Below are 21,295 nucleotides of genomic sequence, written 5' to 3'. Positions count from 1 at the left end.
AATACATACAGTACGTGTTTGTGAGAGAGCCTTGGTAGCTCAAAATACAGCCTTATTTCACCTTCCTGTGATTGACAGCATGGAAGCAGTGGGCCATGGGCCCGGGTCAGTGAATAAGTCAAATGGGTGTCGGGCCACTTTTCAAAGTCTGACAGTCCACACTACCTCACTCTACCACAGAGTAGTCACAACTGACAGGGGGTCCCTTTGCGGCCCCCAATACACCACACACCCCAACCAACAGAAGTCGGCATCCATATTTAAACAAAAGACAGCAAAAACCAAAAACACATGCAGAAAGGAGGGGTTTTCCTGATTATAAGAAGAGAAAGCCCGCATTTTGTCAATTCACAGGTCATCCGTCGGTCTTTTAAAAGGAGGGGTGTGAGAAAGTGAGAAAGATACAGAGGTGCAGAATATTCCCGAGCGAGGGTCTTTTGTCCGTCATGTGTGGCTGACGGGTGAAAGAAAGGAGGGCTTTTCCTGAGTGTAAGAAGAGAAAGACCCCATGTTGTCAATTCACGTGTCATCCGTCGTTCTGTTACAAGGACGGGTGTGAAAAAGCAAGAAAGAGACAGGGTGCTGAATGTTCCCTAGTAAGGGTGTTTTTTCCGTCATGTGTGGCTGACGGGGGAATTGTGTGACAGAGGTGGCGAACAGTTGGGGCCGTGAGTTCAATGAGGCTCCCTACAGATAAGATCAGAGGCTCCTCTACCTACATTATACACAGATTACGCAACATTTTCTCCATCCCATGGCAAAATGAGTAGAATCACCTGAAATAATGTTCTCTCTGCCCCATGGAAAAATGTGTAGAATTGCAGACAATTTTCTTAAAAACTGCAACATTTTCTCTACGCCACATGGCAAAATGTGTAAAATTGCAGCACAATTTCTCTCCTCCACCAAGAGGGGCCACTAAAATATTTTGTCCTCGAGGTGGGGACTGTGGGCCCATGTCAAAAGTAGTGCACTATGAAGGGAAATGGATGCATTTCGGGCGCATTCCATATAAATCCTTAAGTATGTATAATCTTTAATGCATTACAAAAAAAAGTGGCTCATTGAAAGTGGAACCAGTAGACTGCCTTTGGTCAGCATTATTTGTCCACTCCAGACTTTTTCCCAAAACAAAGGGTAATAAACCCAGCCTCGTCCTAACCACTGGTTTGGAGATAATTCATGTTCTTTCTTGACCTCTCTGACACAGGCCCAACTTCACAAGTGACTAACCGGGAGTTGGGACTGTGTCCCAAATGGCAACTGGGAGCTGGGACTATAGAGCACTATAGAGAGAATAGGGTGTCATTTGGGACACACCAAGGGACTGCAGCCTACAGTTGGAATTGTGAGATGATTGGCCAGTTGAACCGCGTGCCAAAAGGAGTTTCCACATCTGGCTAATTGAACCAAAACAAACTTTCTTCTTTCGTTGTTTATTATATAATTTTTCTGTCTTTTTTACAACGAAACAGTTTGTCTTATTTAAAAATATATATGTGTTACTTTGTTAATTTGAATGTAAAGTGTGTTGATATGTTTAAATGCTCCTTAAGAGATCTATTCAACCTGTATTGCTGAAGCATGCTGAAGCAATGCGGATTGATTAGAGCCCTAAATAAAGTTTCATTTGATTTGGTTTTATTTCTTCCAGTGCCCTTATGTCATAAAAATATGTCAAATGAAATTGGCAAAGGCTTAATTTATAGTTAATTTGACGAGGTGCAAAGGCTTATATGCCATCCAAGAATGCAATATTTTCAGAATGGTCTAGGCCTATGTACTTCGTCATCCCAAGTGTTCATTTCTAAAACATAGATCAAGATAGCATCAGGAAAAAGGAACAATTAAAATTTCGACACAACTTGCAGATATAAGACTGAATATTGTTCTGTTAGTTAGCAATTTGAATGCTCCTGCTGGTCTCTGTGAAATGCAGTGGAGCTATATTACCACCTAGTGGCGTGTAGATATTCAGTAAGGTCTACATGTGGTTGTTTTCCCTTGGTGTAGCACAGAGCTGTCCATCCCTCTTCCTGGAGATCTAGCATCCTGTAGGTTTTCAGTCCAACCCTAACCTAGCATATCTGATTCAGCTAGCTAAGGTCTTGGTGAGCTGCTAATATGTAGAATCAGCTGTACTGAAAAGCTGTAGGATGGTAGATCACCAGGAAGAAGTTTGGGCAGCCCTAGTGTAGGGAATCAGTGGTGTTACTTGGTACATTTAGCAGAAACTTTAATTCACAGTGATTTAAAGTTAACACATACCATGTTCCATGTTGGGTAACAGTTTAATGAATGGTACCAACATAAGGACTTCTTTACACATTCATAATCCATACATAACAATTTAAAAAGCAGTGCAAGTCTAACCACAATTATCTTCAGACCCATAACCCTCACGCTAGTTGTATAAGCACTATGATCCAACCATTCAAGCCGTGACATTTGTTATGATGTGGTGGTCCATGTCCACAAATCTGTTTTGGTTTTTAGCCCTAAGAAAGGGTTTTAGTTTGAGGGAAGCTGATTACATTCTGCCTGATTTTCCCCATCAGACCTGGGATTTGAACTAGCAATCCCCTTCCATAAACCTGCATACTCATTGGGAACCCAGGACTGTCATTGACAAACTCTGTTCGTACAGATTCTCTTACTGGTTCAGTTCTAGAGAGAGCTCCGAACTATCCCTTCTGTGCTCCCCATCAGTACCAAAAACTCACTCGCTCGAGGTAGAAGTCTCCTTTAACCACAGATCCAGGATCATATGATCAAACCGCAAATCCTAACTTTAACCATCAGGAGGATTAAAGATAATATCTGACCCTGAACCAGCGCTCCGGCCTCTTCTAGCAGGTGGTGGTTATAGTGGCCCATGTATTTTTAGCCGTCCTCATGGGGGAACACAATGATATGCAAAGCCAGCATATCCGCCGCTGCTGCCATCTACTGTGAGCCTCATAGTCCCTTTGACCGTCTGAGAGACACTGGCTAGGGGAGGCAGGTGCAGGGGACATGAAAGTGCTGGTGGTCAAAGGGCGCAGGGAGTGTTGTGTTCAAAACACTGGGCTCTGTTGCGAAAATGGAATGGAGAGGGGGCTGTAGAGCTTAAGGGGGATGTATGTGTGTGTTAGTTAATTTATTTCCTATGAATATGTAACTTCCCAAGGTTGATTACACCGAAAGTCTTAAAGCTGCAAGCCATTCAACAGTAACTTATGAACAACACAACAAAAATCAAATGTATAACGTGACACTGTGTAGGTACATGTAACATGGATAGACAAATAAAGGTGGGAGCTTATTAGGCATGTGCATTCACACAATAAGTATTGACTATAAGTTTCACTCCATACATAAAAACAAAATACTGATACGTACATTTTTCACTTCTACTTTAAGAAATAAAAGCAACAAGATTAAAAAACAATTTTTCATAAAGGGTGAAATCAAGTAAGAGCACCATTGTAACAAAATGCAAGATTTCCTGTTCAAACAAGTCCGGATTGCACGCTCTGCATTGAAATAGAATGCCAGGCCTGTCATGCTCCTTCAATTTTCTTTGAATGAAGGGGTTTGTTTGGAACGTTCGGTGGCTTACCACATTGTTTCCTAAATGTTTGTGTGTAAACCAAAATGTAAAAGAATAATGATTAAATCTGCATTGATTCAGGATGTGGTAAACTCATATGAGCTTTGTCAATCCTTATACTACAATTAGCTGTATGCATATAGAATTGACCTTTAACCAGACACAATCACATGCATAAACAGAATGTTAGCAATTCTACAGTATTGAATTCCATGCCAGTGTCCTTATTGTGCTATGGATCACTCCTCATGGTTCAGAAAGTTGACAAGTCTTCCCGGTAGGGGTAAGGTGCTGATCTGCCTCAGTCTGTGGACTCCCACCCGATGTCGGATCTTCAGCCTGCACAACTGCAAAAGGCTCCGTGGGGGTACTGTTGAATAAAGGATTGGCATGCACAAGTATAGGTTCTCCATAAAATAATCTTTAGTTACAGTGTTATAAAAGCATATGGAAGAAGGAAAATCCTGTACTCACTAGGAAATGTCTTAGGGCAACATTGTCTTGTCGCAAAGCCACCTGCGCTGTAAACTATGTGAAATTATAGTCTGCAATGCAATGTATGTTGTGACTTTGTTCGAACAATTTCTGTGAGGGGGAACTTTAGGAAAATGTCACCCTTAAATGTCCTTTTTGACACATTTGAAGGTTGTTGCAAACTTGTGTAACTATATCTAACCTGTTTAGACAGTTGGACCCTGAGGAAGAAGGTACTCACTCGATTTCTCCTTGATACAGGCCCAGGCCTCGTAGCTGTCCAGATGTTCAATGAGTCTGGAGCACAGCTGCACATTACCGACGTAGTCTAGAAGTGCATCTATGATGGGTCCTGCCCAATGACGTATTGAGGGACTGGAGATAATGTCACAGAACTGACAGTAGAGTAGAAAAAGGAATCTGTCACACCCTGATCTGTTTCACCTGTCTTTGTGCTTGTCTCCACCCCCTCCAGGTGTCGCCCATCTTCCTCATTATACCCAGTGTATTTATACCTGTGTTTGTCTGTTGCCAGTTCGTTTTGTTTCATCAACCCAACCAGCGTTTTTTCCCAATGCTCCTCTTTGTGTCTCTAGGTCCTGTTTTCTAGCTTTCCCATTTTTTGACCATTCTGCCTGCCCTGACTCTGAGCCTGCCAGCTGTTTTGTACCTTTTGGACTCTGCTCTAGACTACTGACCTCTGCCAGCCCTTGACCTGTCGTTTGCCTGCCCCCCTGTTTTTGTATTAAACTTTTGTTACTTCGAAACTGTCTGCATCTGGGTCTTCTCCTGAGCCTTGACAGAATCAAGTAATGCTATACATAATGCATTTAGAAGCATAATGCCACAAGATGCCGCAAACGTAACTGCAACTAAGTTATTTAAATTCTGTGGTAAAACTGCTCCCTAGTCTCTGGTTTTGGGGGGCCAGCGCAGTGGTTACCGTTACCATCAAATTTAAATAAACGAGTGGCCAACTTGATCTCACAACAAACACAGAATTCTAAGAGCCTGAGAATCGCTCATTCTCTGAATCTCAAAATGACAGAAATGTACATGCAAGGTGAACAGGTTATGTTGAGGCATGCTGGTGAGTGGTTAGGGTAAGGTTCTACTTTGGCATGCAAACAAGTGGTTAAGGTAAGGGTTAGAAAACAAAACAGTAAAAAACGAAATATGCCTGGATTCAAACTATTGACATTCCCATGTCGACCACCCCCAACCAACCACCTAGCACGTAATTTCCTGTTCTAACTCTTGCCCAAACATATTTTCTCTCAAACCACAAAATAACCATCTTTCTGCTAATCCCACCTACCTGCACACCTGGCTCCTCATGGCAGAGACCCAGGTCATCCTTGTATACATTCCTCATCGGTGGGTGTGGTTTGGTGCCATGCTCACACTTGAAACAGGATAGGGCGTCACAGCCATTGTCCAAGAGGTACTTGAGCAGAGATAGATACTTCATACAGAACATGACACTTGCCGGGAACGAGGTGGGGTGAGTTGGGATTTTAACATTGACGTCTGCCCTGTGCTCCACCAGTAAGCACACCATTTGGACACAACCCTGCTTCACAGCCACCAGTAGCGGGTTGAAGATGTCCAGGTTGGGGTTTGCGCCGGCCTCAAGAAGCATGGCAGCAGCATCAATGTTGCTGTTGGTGACTGCAAAATAGAGTGCAGTGGTTCGCCGATCCTGGTATATGGAAGAGCGGTCGCTGGACAGCTTGGCATTGACGTCGAAGTCTGCCTCGATCAGAACCTCCAGGGTGTTGTCTTTGTTGTGTTCGGCGGCAAGATGGAGGGGACTGATGCCACTGCGTCGCACTCTGGACTTGCTGGTGACTTGGATCAGTCTGGACACGATCCTGAATAGGAAAAGCACAGGGAATAGTTGACGGGATAGGAGATTAGTGAAGAGGTTCAAAGAATCCTAGTGTGGTTAGGTGACGATCTACAGCACATTCTGCTTTGTCTAACAATAACTTTTGGTTCACTACTTTAGGTACAGACCACATCTTCAACATAAATATGTAAATATTTTAATGCAGGAAAAGGTTACAAGGTATGAATGTGGAATGACGTCATGCAGGCTTCGAAATGAGGTTAGATGATTTTTAGGTGGTTGTAGAATGAAAGCTTCTTGGTAGGTGTCATGAGAGGTGCTGTCGCATGATTGGAGGACGACTCTGGATGACTGAACGAGCATGACAGTTTTGGATGGTTGACGAAGCTTGATGGTTCAGCATGGTTGAAGGATCTTGATAGACCGGATGGTGGAAGGATCTTGAACGTTCAGGATTGTTGAAGGAGCTTGATGGTTCAGGATGGTTGATGGAGCTTGATGATTCAGGGTGGTTGAAGGATCTTGATAGATCGGGATGGTGGAAGGAACTTCAAGTTTCAGGATTGTTGAAGGATCTTGATGGTTCAGGTTGGTCGATGGAGCTTGATGGTTAAGGATGGTTGAAGGAGCTTTATGGTTCAGGTTGTTGCTTACTTGGTCATTAAAGGATTGGGAGGGAGAGATGAAGACAGAGTCTTGGTGGTCTCTGCTTCTCGGCCCAGAGTTAATCCCCAAAGAGGAAGGGTCAGGACTCCCGAGATGTCCGAGAACGTGAACATGTCAGAGGGCTTGATGGTTTGAATGGATGGATGGTAGTTCTGATGCCCTGAGTGTCCAGAGGTCAGGGGTAGATGATATGAATGGTAAACGTCTGAGCTGAGATGGGAATCGAGGTGACGCAAAATGGGGAAGTGCAGTCCTCTTACAGCATTTGGTGGTAAAGATTATGGCGTGATCTTGAGCTCGGATCTTGTAGTTAGAAATAATTACTGAGGAAGAATTGGGCTGCGGACGATTTGGTGGTGGTGGAATGAATATCAGGCAGTGGAGGCGACAAGGTATGTCATCCCTCGTGAGGGTGGTGTTGTCGGGCAGTGGGGAACATGGTGGAGGTGGATGTACCAACAACACCACCACTCTTGTCAAGAAGGTGCAAAAGCGTTTCCACTTCCTAAGGCGGCTGAAGAAATTTGACATGCCACCACGGGTCCTCTCCAAATACTACCACTGCACCATGCCCAGTACATCACTGGGACCGTACTCCCACCCATCTAGGATATCTACTAGAAACGGTTCCTGAGGAAGGCCAACAGCATTGTCAAGGACCCCACACACCCCAGTCACGAGCTGCTTACTCACTCACCATTGGGCAGATGGTATCGGAGCATGACGTCTGATCCCAATAAACTCAGAGACAGTTTCTATCTACAAGCAATCAGACTGCTGAACACTTGAACTGGACTGACCACCTGCTCGGATTCTCCGCACCTTAGCACACATGCACTCACACACACATTCATGCCACACACACACACACAATTATTATTGTATGTTTTTACATTTACAGATAGCCAGCGGCACACTCCAACACTCAGACATAATTTACAAACAAAGCATTTGTGTTTAGTGAGTCTGCCAGATCAGACGCAGTAGTGGTGACCTGGGACAATCTCTTGATAAGTCCATGAATTGGACAATTTTTTTGTCCTGCTAAGCTTTCAAAATTGAACTAGTACTTTTGGGTGTCAGCGAAAATGTAGGTGTAAAAAGTACATAATTTTATTTAGGAAAGTAGTGGTGTTACGTCCATCGTTGGAAGGAGACCAAGGTGCAGCGCGATAGGCGTACATTTCACTTTATTTTCAAAGGACACCAAAAAACTTCAAAACACGAAACGAACATAAAGCTCTGTAGAGCTAAACAGCAACTATACAAAGACAAGATCCCACAAACTAGGCTGGAAAACAGGCTGCCTAAGTATGATTCCCAATCAGAGACAACGATAGACAGCTGCCTCTGATTGGAACCATACCCGGCCAAATAGAGAAATAAAAAGGCTCTCTAAGGTCAGGGCGTGACAAGTGCAGTAAAAGTAAAGTAAAGCTGTCAAAAGTATTAATAACAAAGTAAAGTACAGGTACCCCCAAAAACTACTTAAGTAGTCATTTTAATTATTGTTACTTTTTACTACTTTACACCACTGTCCACAATGACACAACATGAATGAAGGTAAAACGGAATTGAAGGGAGAATGCTTAGAACGATGAGATTCTTGCCTTAAATGGCACAATGTGACATCCAGGACATACAATGGTTCTTCTGCTGTCCCTGTGGGAGAACCCTTTTTGGTTCCAGGTAGAATCCTTTTTCTACGTGGAAACCCAAATGTTTTTTTCAAAGGGTTCTCCCACAGTGACAGTCGAATAACCTTTTTGGAACCCTTTTTCCTGAGAGTGTAGCCTAGCAGCTGTATGGTTTTTGATGCCAGCCCATAATATATAAAATAACTATGGAGTTAACACAGAGGATAATGTGGAACAGGGACTGCTTTGAGATTAATTACTGCACGCTTTCCCGAGATGAAAAACACTTTCTAATCGTCACTCAATGCCTAGGTCTATCTTAACTGTACTCACTTCCTACCATACCCTTGTCTGTACATTATGCCTTGAATCTATTCTTCCGCGACCAGAAATCTGCTCCTTTTACTCTCTGTTCCGAACACACTAGACGGCCAGTTCTTATAGCCTTTAGCCGTACCCTTATCCTACTCCTCCTCTGTTCCTCTGGTGATGTAGAGGTTAACCCAGGCCCTGAAGCCCCCAGCATCACTCCCATTCCCTAGGCGCTCTCATTTTTTGACTTCTGTAACCGTAAAACCCTTGGTTTCATGCATGTTAACCTTATAAGCCTCCTCCCTAAGTTTGTTTTATTCACTGCTTTAGCTGTGTCTGAATCCCGGCTTAGGAAGGCCACCAAATATCCTGACATTTCCATTCCTAACTATAACATTTTCCGACAAGATAGAACTGCCAAAGGGGGCGGAGTTGCAATCTACTGCAGAGATAGTCTGCAGAGTTCTGTCATACTATCCAGGTCTGTGCCAAAACCATTTGAGTGTCTACTTTTAAAAATCCACCTTTCCAGAAACAAGTCTCTCACCATTGCCGCTTGTTATAGACCCACTTCAGCCCCCAGCTGTGCCCTGGACACCATATGTGAATTGATAGCCCTCAATTTATCTTCAGATTTCATACTGTTAGGTGACCTAAACTGGGACATGCTTAACACCCCAGCCGTCCTACAATCTAAGATAGATGCCCTCAATCGCACACGAATGATCAAGGAACCTACCAGATACAACCCTAAATCCGTAACCAACCCTCTTAGATATCATCCTGACCAACTTGCCCTTCAAATACACTTCTGCTGTCTTCAACCAGGATCTCAGCGATCACTGCCTCATTGCCTGCATGCGTAATGGGTCCGCGGGTCAAACAACCACCCCTAATCACTGTCAAACGCTCCCTAAAACACTTCATCGAGCAGGCCTTTCTAATCAAACTGGCTCGGGTATCTTGGAAGGATATTGACCTCATCCAGTCAGTAGGGGATGCCTGGTTGCTCATCAAAAGTGCTTTCTTCCCCATCTTAAATAAGCATGCCCCATTCAACATTTTTTACAAATAAGAACAGATATAGCCCTTGGTTCCCCCCAGACGTAACTGCCCTTGACAGGCACAAAAACATCCTGTGGCGTTCTGCATTAGTATCGAATAGCCCTAACGATATGCAACTTTTCAGGGAAGTCAAGAACCAATATACTCAGACAGGAAAGCTAAGGCTAGCTTTTTCAAACAGAAATGTTCATCTTGTAGCACTAATTCCAAAAAGTTTTGGGACACTGTACATGGAGAATAAGACCACCTCTTCCCAGGCTAGGAAACACTGTCACCACCGATACATCTACGATAATTGATCATTTCAACAAGCATTTTTCTACGGCTGGCTATGCTTTCCACTTGGCTACCCCGGCCAACAGCTCTGCACCCCTTGCAGCAACTTGCCCCGGCCCCCCCCCCCCCCCCCCTGCTTCTCCTTCACCCAAATCCAGACAGCTGATGTTCTGAAAGAACTGCAAAATCTGGATCCCTACAAATCAGCTGGGCTAGACAATCTGGACCTTCTCTTTCTAATATTCTCTGCTGAAATTGTTGCAACCCCTATTATTAGCCTATTCAACCTCTCTTTCGTATATCATCTGAGATCTCCAAAGATTGGAAAGATGCTGCGGTCATCTCCCTCTTCCAAGGGGGAGACACTCTAGACTCAAACTGCTATACACCTATCCATCCTGCCCTGCCTTTCAAAAATCTTTGAAAGCCAAGTTAACAAACAGATCACCGACCATTTTGAATCCCACCGTACCTTCTCCGCTATGCAATCGGGTTTCTGAGCTGGTCATGGGCACTCCTCAACCACGCTCAAGGTCCTAAACGATATCATAACCGCCATCGATGAAAGAAAGTACTGTGCAGCCGTCTTCATCGACCTGGCCAAGGCTTTCGACTCTGTCAATCACCACATTCTTATCGGCAGACTCAATAGCCTTGGCTTCTCAAATGACTGCCTCGCCTGGTTCACCAACTGTACTTACATTCTGAAATCTTGTTCTGATTTATCATCCAAAAGGTCCCAGAGATAACATGAAGTTTCGTTTTGTTAGATAAAATAATTTTTCATATGCTAAAAAGGTCCCTATAGCATGCACAATCGATTTCGTATTTCTACTCGTTCAATTTGCAAAGATAGGAATCTGTGAAAATCGAACCCTAAACCCCTTCTCAGACTGAGTTCAGTGTGTCAAATCGGAGGGCCTATTGTCCGGACCTCTTGCAGTTTTTATGGGGTGCCACAGGGTTCAATTCTCGGGCTGACTCTTTTCTCTGTATATATCAATGATGTCGCTCTTGCTGCTTGTGATTCTCTGATCCAGCTCTACTCAGACGACACCATTCTGTATTCATCTGGCCCTTCTTTGGACACTGTGCTAACAAACCTCCAAACGAGCTTCAACGCCATACAGCAGGCCTTCTGTGGCCCCCAACTGCTTTTAAATGCTAGCTCTTCAACCAATTTTTACCCCCCCCCCTCCCGCCGCCAAGCATCACTACTGTGGACGGTTCTGGCTTAGAATATGTGGGCAACTACAAATACCTAGGTGTCTGGTTAGACTGCAAACTCTCCTTCCAGACTCACATTAAGCATCTCCAATCCAAAATTAAATCTAGAATCGGTATCCTATTTCGCAACAAAGCATCCTTCACTCATGCTGCCAAACATACCCTGGTAAAACTGACTATCCTACCGATCCTTGACTTCGGCGATGTCATTTACAAAATAGCCTCCAATACTCTACTCGGCAAACTGGATGTAGTCTATTACAGTGCCATCCGTTTTGTCACCAAAGCCCCATATGCTACCCACCACTGCGACCTGTATTCTCTCGTTGGCTGGCCCTCGCTAAATGTCCGTCACCAAACCCACTGGCTCCAGGTAATTTATAAGTCTTTGCTAGGTAAAGCCCCGTCTTATCTCAGCTCACTGGTCACCATAGCAACACCCACTTGCAGCATGCGCTCCAGCAGGTATATTTCACTGGTCATCCCCAAAGCCAACACTTACTTTGGCCACCTTTCCTTCCAGTTTTCTGCTGTCAATGACTGGAACGAATTGCAAAAATCACTGAAGCTGGAGTCATATCTCCCTCTCTAACTTTATGCATCAGCTGTCAGAGCAGCTTACCGATCACTGTACCTCTACACAGCCAATCTGTAAATAGCACACCAAACTATCTCATCCCCATATTGATACTTATCCTCTTATTCTTTTGCATCCCAGTATCTCTACTTGCACATCATCATCTGCACATCTATCACTCCAGTGTTAATGCTAAATTGTAATTATTTTGCCTTTGTGGCCTATTTATTGCCTTTCCTCCCTACTCTCCTACATTTGCACACGCTGTACATATATTTTTCTATTGTGTTATTGACTGTACGTTTGTTAATGTGTAAGTCTGTGTTGTTGTTTTTGTCGCACTGCTTTGCTTTATCTTGGCCAGGTCCTAGTTGTAAATGAGAATTGTTCTCAACCTGGTTAAATAAAGGTGAAATAAAAATAAATATATAAAAATGAATATATAAATGAATTGTCGGGACTTGTATGCTGTTTTAAGAAAAGTTTAATGCGTCCACTGAGGAGTGAGGCTTGCATGATGCCGGGAGATGCTCTTTTGTGGCTATGGAGGTGTCGGTAGGTAGATGTGCTCGTGGAAAGCGCGGTCTTGAGAGTGGGCTGCATACTCCCTGGGTTGAGGCATGTTGGAGCGAAGAGTAAATGTCAAAAAGGCTGGTAGCTTGCTGGTCCGTGAAATGAGAGGATAATGAGCCTGAAGGTAGCAAACGAACCAAAATAAAACTCTAAAGCATGAATCCCAAGATATCTCAACCCAAAATATGTCTTCTCCAGTACGATACGTTTTCTTTCCATTTAAACAAGTTTTTGTATGGATGTCCATGAGGGTGTCGAATTTAGTTAACATAAAATGTAATGGCTGATTTGCTACATTTGGCTTACCCCCAAGCCATAAGACTGCTGAACAATGAATCAAATGGCCACTGTACTATTCCATTTGTTTTGTACACTGCTGCTACTCGCTGTTTATTATTTATGCATAGTCACTTCACCCCTACCTACATGTAAAAATGACCTCACGGTACCCCCTGTATATTGCCTCGTTATTGTTATGTTATTGTGTTACTTTTTTATTATTTTTTACTTTAGTTTATTTAGTGAATATTTTCTTAACTCTTCTTGAACTGCATTGTTGGTTAAGGGCTTGTAAGTAAGCATTTTACGGTAAGGTCTACACCTTGTTGTATTCGGCGCAATCAAACTTGATTTAATCGAATATAAGTTTTGTAATGTTTTGGTTGTTACTATGTTAAGAAGTGCATTAGCTTACAAGTACGAGTATACTGATATAAGTAGGAAACGTGACATCGCGGCAACTTTGAGAAATAACACTTTACATCAGAATTGTGCCTGGTCATAAAGTCATAAACCTGACCTGATTCTACAATTTCTGTGATTTCTAAACCTAACCCTAACTACACTGCAAACCTTATGCCTAACCCTAACCTTAAATTAAAACCAAAAAGCACATTTTTGTTTTCATACATTTTTAGGATATAGTCCATTTTGACTTTGTTGCTGTGGTAACTAGTGGAAACCATAGTGCCTGTTGTTCCCACTTGACCTTCCATTTTTGAAGACATTTATTTTCATTGTTAGAGCGGCCACTAGAGTATCTGGTTATATAATGGGTAAACTGTGGTATATATATACAGCCATTGATTGTCGAGAGGGGAGGAGATGTAAATGTTTCAAGGTGTGGTCTTTCCTCACAAACGTTAGTGACGTTACACATAACACCATAAAGTGAAAATGGAGACCAGAACCTTTACTCCCACAAAATCTTTGAATGAAGATTTAATTGTCATCAAATCCATTCATATTGTCGTAACAATGTAGTTATTGTATGAGAATGTATGATATTTCCACCTACTCATCATATCCACGTTGGGCAGCGATATGAATGGGCAGAAGTCCAGCTTTGGTGGGTTTGTTGGCATCTGCTTTCTGAGACAGCAGGAGCTCCACGATCTCCCCATGTCCATTCTTACAGGCTTCATAGAGCGGTGTTGCCCCATCGTTCGCCTGGCTGTTAACGTCTGCACCTGTATCATCAAAGGGCCCACACAGACTTTTTACACGAGACAAATGTCACTAGGAACTTTCTTTAGCATTTAGGATGTACGACTTCAGTGGCATGCCATTCGGTTTAATTAACACAATTACATTGTCTTGCGGGAGAAAAAATACTTCGAAAAATATAATAAATTCAACCTGGAATGTGATAGGAATCACATATCTAATAAAGCTGATGACAAAAGCTTTTATCTGCACTTAAGCCGATCAACACACAGATCAACGCCCAAGCCAGAATACTGGTTACCATTGGTGATGAGGAAGTTCAGTACTTCAGCATGTCCAGTCTGGGCTGCAGCGAACAGGGGAGTGATACCATACATGTTGACTGGACTGAGCTTGGCCCCCGCCTTCATCAGCAGCACACATATCTCCATGTTGTTGCGGATCACAGCCTCGTGGAGGGCGGTCCAGCCCTGAATACAATGCTTGTTCACCCCGGCCCCGAAGCCCAAAAGCATTGCCACCATCTCAACATTCTCTCCCTCGCAAGCTTTGAATGGGACATATGGATGGATTTTTAGAGAGAGGGAGAGAAACAGTGAACACATGTTTTGTTGAATACAGCCCGATCATCCTATGGCTATAAATCTGAACGTTAAAAAACAAAATGAGCTAGATTGATGCTGTCTTAATATGGACACTGTAAGATTTGGTTATGTGACTTAATAACTTCACATTACCCAAACTTGCAATCATTGTCTCAAAGAATGGCATGCGGGTGTCCTTTATGCATAGGTATGCACCTTTATATAGAGGGGTTTCCCTGTCCTTGTCAGCGATGATGGGGTTAGCTCCTTTCTCCAGCAGGCACTGGACACAGGACACATGTTCAGCCACCACAGCTAGGAAGAGAGGAGTCTGGCCCTTCATTGTGCGCCTGTTAATCACCTCAGGGTGGGCTGGATTCAATGACAGGACAGGATTAGTAGTTGTATGAGCAAGTGTGATCATAATGACAGTTTAAAATGTTGGGTGTTTAAGAATCACATGGCATTTAGACATTTAGACGTTGCAGAATTGAGAAGATACTGTGAAATCAGACCGTGTCAAGTCAAAAACCTGGCATGGTACTTTATTAGCACAGTAAACCTTCATACATTATCGCTAGCCTATCCCTCATGGGTATTCAGCAAGAAGTCGTTTTGAAATTAATGCAGTAAGTATTGTGAAAGGTCTCTTTCGACACTAGTGCTAATTTATTTACATTCAATGCCTGGTTGAAGGGGACTAATAACAGATGCAACAGGAATTCCAAAAACAGTTTTGATATTTAATAGGGTGTGATGGTATGGGGATTGGCACAATCCCAAAACTTTGTGGCTCACCTTCCAGTAAGATATCAAGGCATTCCTTCTTCCCATGGGTTGCGGCCTCGTGCAGAGGCAGCCACCCCAACCTATTCCTCTCCGTCAGGTTTCTCCCAGTCCTCACCATCTCCGTCAGAGCACCCACAGCACCACCCTTAATGGCTTTGACGACCGGGTCGACCAGCCTCAAAGAGAATAGAGAAAATTAAGTGCAGGTTCTCTACTTGAGTTGTATTCAATAACAAGTGATGCAAAGAATAGAACATAGACATTTGCACACAGACAAACACTTTCACACTCATAGAAGAGCCAAGTACCTAATCTGGCTAATTTTGTTTAGTTCAGTTTTTTCCGTTCACAGACGATTGACCGTCAACATTGATTTGACAATTGTTACTCCCTTGCTGATGTGGGGCTGGGTATTCAAGAGGAGTTAAGTGCTATGGTAGCTATGAAACTTTCAGTTAAAACCTGTTTGGGACAGGGGGCAGCACGTTCACGTTCGGATGAAAAGCGTGCCCAGAGTAAACTGCCTGCTACTCAGGCCCAGAAGCTAATATATACATATTGTTAGTAGATTTGGATAGAAAACACTCTCAGGTTTCTAAAACTGTTTGAATGATGTCTGTGAGTATAACAGAACTCATATGGCAGATGAAAACCTGAGAAATATCCAACCAGGAAGTGGGAAATCTGAGGATTGTAGTTTTTCAACTCATTGCCTATCAAATATACAGTGTCTATGTGGTCATATTGCACTTCCTAAGGCTTCCACTAGATGTCAACAGTCTTTAGAACGTTGTTTCAGGATTCTACTATGAAGGGGGAGAGAATGAGAGCTGTTTCAACCAGAGGTCTGGCAGAAGACCATGAGCTGACCGTGCGCTCGTGAGAGCGACCTGCGTTGCATTTCTAAAGACAAAGGAATTCTCCGGTTGGAACATAATTGAAGATTTATGTTAAAAACATCCTAAAGATTGATTCTATACATCGTTTGACATGTTTCTACGAACTGTAATAGAACTGTAAAATAAACATTTGTTGTGGAACTGGGATTCCTGGGAGTGCATTCTGATGAAGATCATCAAAGGTAAGTTAATATTTATAACGCTATTTCTGACTTTTACTGACTCCACAACATGGCGGGTATCTGTATGGCTTGTTTTTGTGTCTGAGCGCCGTACTCAGATTATAGCATGGTTTGCTTTTTCCGTAAAGCTTTTTTGAAATCTGATACAGCGGTTGCATTAAGGAGAAGTATATCTATAATTCTGTGCATAACACTTGTATATTTTATCAAAGTGTATGATGAGTATTTCTGTAAATTGATGTTGCTCTCTGCAAATTCGCCGGATGTTTTCGAGGCACAACATTACTGGAAATAACGCGCCAATGTAAACTGAGATTTTTGGATATAAATATGAACTTTATCAAACAAAACATACATGTATTGTGTAACATGAAGTCCTATGATGTCATCTGATGAAGATCATCAAAGGTTAGTGATTAATTTTATCTCTATTTCTGCTTTTTCCCCCCCCTCTCTTTGGCTGGAAAATGGCTGTAAGTGTTTTTGTGACTTGGCTCTGACCTAACATAATCATATGGTGTGCTTTCGCTGTAAAGCCTTTTGAAATCGGACACGATGGGTAGATTAACAAGAAGTTAAGCTTTAATTTGGTGTATTGCACTTGTGAATGTATGAAAGTTTAATATTTCCCAAAAATATTTTTGAATTTGGCGCTCTGCCTTTTCAGCGGATGTTGTCGAGGTAGTTTTAACAGATCCATGGTTAGGTGATTGCTCCTTTATGGTGTACTTAAAATACTGTAATATGGGAACATACTATAGTAAGGTTGAGGCATACTCACTCTTCAGGCTCAGCAGTGAAATACATAGACCCATCATAGCGTCTCCATGCCACACAGCGCTTCCCCTCATTGCTGGTGAAGGTGTAGCTTCTGGTTGCATCTGATGAAGGCACGTTCTGTAGATAGTCGACTTTCATTCTTTCCTATCGTAATGAAACCAAATTAAAACATCAGTATTAAAACTTCTTTCAGGGGGGATAGGCATTCACAAAGTGAATGACCAATGACAGAAACCCAACAAATATCAGAGTATTAGCGCCGGCACCCCGTGAGTGGGTTAGCATTGGTTCAGTCCATTAATACGTCCAACAGTGAATGTCTAATTCAAACCTAGGACAACAGCAAATATTGTATGCTAACCACCTCAGAAGATAAACATGAACTATTCAACATGGTTAGTAGATTGATACCTTTGAAATATTACACCTTGAAGGACATGTACTTGCCAGTCAATTGGACTGCCACCTTAGTTAGCATGATCCCAATGACTTGCAACACAACCTCTAATAACCCCACAAAGACCCGGCTCGGACTCAAGTGCACTGCACAAAGTAAGCCTAGTTGAGTTAATTAGCAATTAAGCGAAACGCTGATTTGATCATTTTTGAATGGCTGCCAAGAGCCTAATCCTTTGCACCTGGTAGATGGTCTCTAACACACATATATGCGTGCGTGCACACACACACTTCCTCTCTCCCTCTCTTACACACACACACACACACATGCATCACAACCTTCAGTGAAGACACAGTAGATGCTTGACTCTCCAACCTTCTGGTGATAGAATTAGGGCCCAGGCAACAGGAAAACAAAAGACCAAGAACACCGCGACAAGACAGAAGGTCAACAACAACCTCCTCAAGTATCTTAAAGCAGCCTCATCATCGACTCGGTGGTATAATCAAGCCACAAGAGGCATGTATAGTAAAGATAGTATCACACAGGCATGTATTGTAAAGATAGTAACACCCAGGTACAGTATGTATAGTAAAGATAGTATCACACAGGCATGTATTGTAAAGATAGTATCACACAGGTATGTATAGTAAAGATAGTATCACGCAGGTATGTATTGTAAAGATAGGAACACCCAGGTACAGTATGTATAGTAAAGATAGTATCACACAGGCATGTATTGTAAAGATAGTAACACCCAGGTACAGTATGTATAGTAAAGATAGTATCACACAGGCATGTATTGTAAAGATAGTATCACACAGGCATGTATTGTAAAGATAGTAACACGCAGGTATGTATTGTAAAGATAGTAACACCCATGTACCGTATGTATAGTAAAGATAGTATCACACAGGCATGTATTGTAAAGATAGTATCACACAGGCATGTATAGTAAAGATAGTATCACACAGGCATGTATTGTAAAGATAGTAACACACAGGTATGTATTGTAAAGATAGTAACACCCAGGTACAGTATGTATAGTAAAGATAGTAACACACAGGTATGTATTGTAAAGATAGTAACACCCAGGTACAGTATGTATAGTAAAGATAGTATCACACAGGCATGTATTGTAAAGATAGTAACACACAGGTATGTATTGTAAAGATAGTAACACACAGGGTGTGTCACCCATCTGGGTGTGCGTAATAATTCCTCATTTCAAAATTGTACTAGACAACTATATGCTAACGCTTGACACGACTGACGCTGTGAGGGAACGCCCTCTTGCTCAACGAAAGAGCATGGTTGTATTATCAACCCATAAAATTCTACTGTGTGGTAAAAAACAATAGTGTGATTTACCGTATAATCTCCTTCAGGTAATGGTTTCTAAATAGTTTGACCTTTCACGGTTTCTCAAACTGTTTTTACCTGATCACTTTAAGGAGAATGGGGGAAAAGGTGCAGTGCAACAAATAACAAGAATCATACGAGGTAGGAAGAAAATATATAACACTCTAATTGAGGCATCATCATATACGTATTATATGATAGTTCAACCACACATGCAATTATAGGATTTATATGTTCAGTTATATGAATGCAATTATAGGAATTTTTGATAGTTCGACCACATTTGCAATGAAATTGTTATCTCCACATTCACATTTAGCGCAGCATAATAAAGATTGCACCAAACAATCCAGAATGTGAAATTACATAGATTTTTGTTGCACTCAACTCAAGTAAAACCAAACAACAGCAATGTCACATAAATCCACATCTATTGTGTGTTATCATCTGTAAAATTCACTGGAGAGAATCACAGAGGAGCATTTAAAAACAATATATCAAAATGCATGTATATAAAATGTCTGCTTCCTAACTTACCGCTTTGATTTGCTCTTACTTAGTTGAAATGAGCTGTGAGCTAGTAAAGACAGAGTCAGAGAATCCTGATAAATACTAAATTATGTGGCGTTCCTCAGTTCAGACAGAGTAGACCACTGTGCTGGAAGTGGAACCAGACTCCCATATCTTACAGTATATGTACTGGATGGATCACATGTGATGGATTATGCAGAAAAGGTGGGCTGTTCATCTGTCAATCAACAGTTGATTAATAGTTTCCTTTACCTTGACATGTTTTTTATTTACATACCGTACTAAGTTTATAATGCCGAACAATGTAGTTCTCAATCATGGATACAGAATGGATTGCTTCTCAGATGTGTTTCAAGACTAGAACGTCTGCCTCTACCATATACATTTTGAATCTAATCTAATGATGGATCATAATCGAATTTGACAGACATTCCAAGATAAAATGTAGATGTACACAATGTAGATGATTATTTTTGAAGAAATGTGGGCCATCATAACATGGACAGTACATTGCATGAGTAATGCACTTGTTTGGGTTGTGTGGTATAGCCATGCTACAGTCTAACAATATAACTACAGTAAAAAAAAAGGTGGTATGAAATGTGTTGTTTTACAGGGTCAGCCATAGTAGTTTGGCGCTCTGTAGTTATTTGGCGCCCTCATGAGGAGTTTGTCTGAAGTGAAGTGCAAGCACGCCCACGCACACATTCTAATCAACAATTATTACTTATCCAGGAATGCTGGACACATAAAAGTGGAAACACATAAACATGGAAACTATGTAATTATTACACAACCTAATGAATACAATCAATTAGTAATTTTTGGACCATTAAATTACTGGACAAATGGACTATTGCATGATTGATGATCACTCATACCCATATTTAAGGAAAACCCAGAGAAAAAGTTTATCTCCCCACCTCACCAAAAAATACTTGATTGTTTCCGTGATCAGAAATACATGGAAGTCACCTTCCAGCGGAATATACCCAATTATCAGAAGAAATTCCACAGTGGTCATAAAAAAATACTATAAATATTGCAATTGAAATCTATTTTGGTAAATCAACCATACTTATCAAATGACATCTACTGTTTTGCTCTCACCGTCTGATATGAAAGATGAACTAATTTGCATAGGCTGAGAATGAATAGAACTGATTAACTTGACAAACTGATTAACAAACTATCACCTACTATGAACTGAGCAAAGACTCTATTATGAATGATTGAGGTATAGTGCTTGCTAGACACTTCGCCCTGAAGGGAGGGAGGGTTGGACCGGTACCATCCATCGCAACAATCTCCGCCCATGTCATGCTGAAGTAGAACATCTGCCAGCTGAACCAGTGGAGCCCCATCAAGTTGCAATGAGACAGCATCACTGTCCTTCAGGAACAGGTACAGGTAACTGCCAAAATAAAGGAAACGCCAGCATAAAGTGTCCTAATAAGGCGTTGGGCCACCACAATCCAGAACAGCTTCAATGCACCTTGGCATATCTACAAGTGTCTGGAGCTCTATTGGAGGGATGGACACCTTTCTTCCACGAGAAATTCCATAATTTGGTGTTTTGTTGATGGTGATGGAAAATGCAATGTCTCAGGCGCCGCTCAAGAATATCCCATAAATGTTCAATTGGGTTGACCTCCGGTGACTCAGATGACCATGGCATATAGTTTACATCATTTTCCTGCTCATCAAACCATTCAGTGACCACTCGTGCCTTGTGGATAGGGGCATTGCCTTCCTATGGGGCGTAGCCAAAATAATGGCTTGCCCAGCATTTCTATACATAAGCATGATGGGATGTTAACTGCTTAATTCACTCAGGAACCACACCTGTGTGGAAAAACCTGCTTTCAATATACTTTGGATATCTCAGTTACTCGATTGTTCCCATTATTTTGCCAGTTACCTGTACCACTGCACTTCCTTTCCTAGTACTGCCTCCACCAGGACCTGCTGTTAGGGAGCTGCCACTTGCCACACTTCCTGCTCTTGCATCCCCTGTAGGGCCACCTGTACCATCAACTGTAGAGCCCCCTGTAAGGCCCCCTTTAGCACCCTG

At 42.2% G+C, this 21,295-nt stretch overlaps 1 pseudogene; it reads right to left on the bottom strand.

The window, feature by feature from the left end:
- Positions 1-4,120: 4,120 nt before the first annotated feature.
- On the bottom strand, positions 4,121-19,316 carry LOC139415625 (ankyrin repeat and SOCS box protein 2-like; annotated as a pseudogene).
- Between the last annotated feature and the right edge of the window lie 1,979 nt (positions 19,317-21,295).

Source organism: Oncorhynchus clarkii, chromosome 8 (assembly GCF_045791955.1).
Source record: "Oncorhynchus clarkii lewisi isolate Uvic-CL-2024 chromosome 8, UVic_Ocla_1.0, whole genome shotgun sequence".
NCBI classification, from domain to species: Eukaryota; Metazoa; Chordata; class Actinopteri; order Salmoniformes; family Salmonidae; genus Oncorhynchus; species Oncorhynchus clarkii.
Note: the sequence above shows the minus strand (reverse complement) of the source record. Positions and strands in the feature narration are given on the sequence as shown.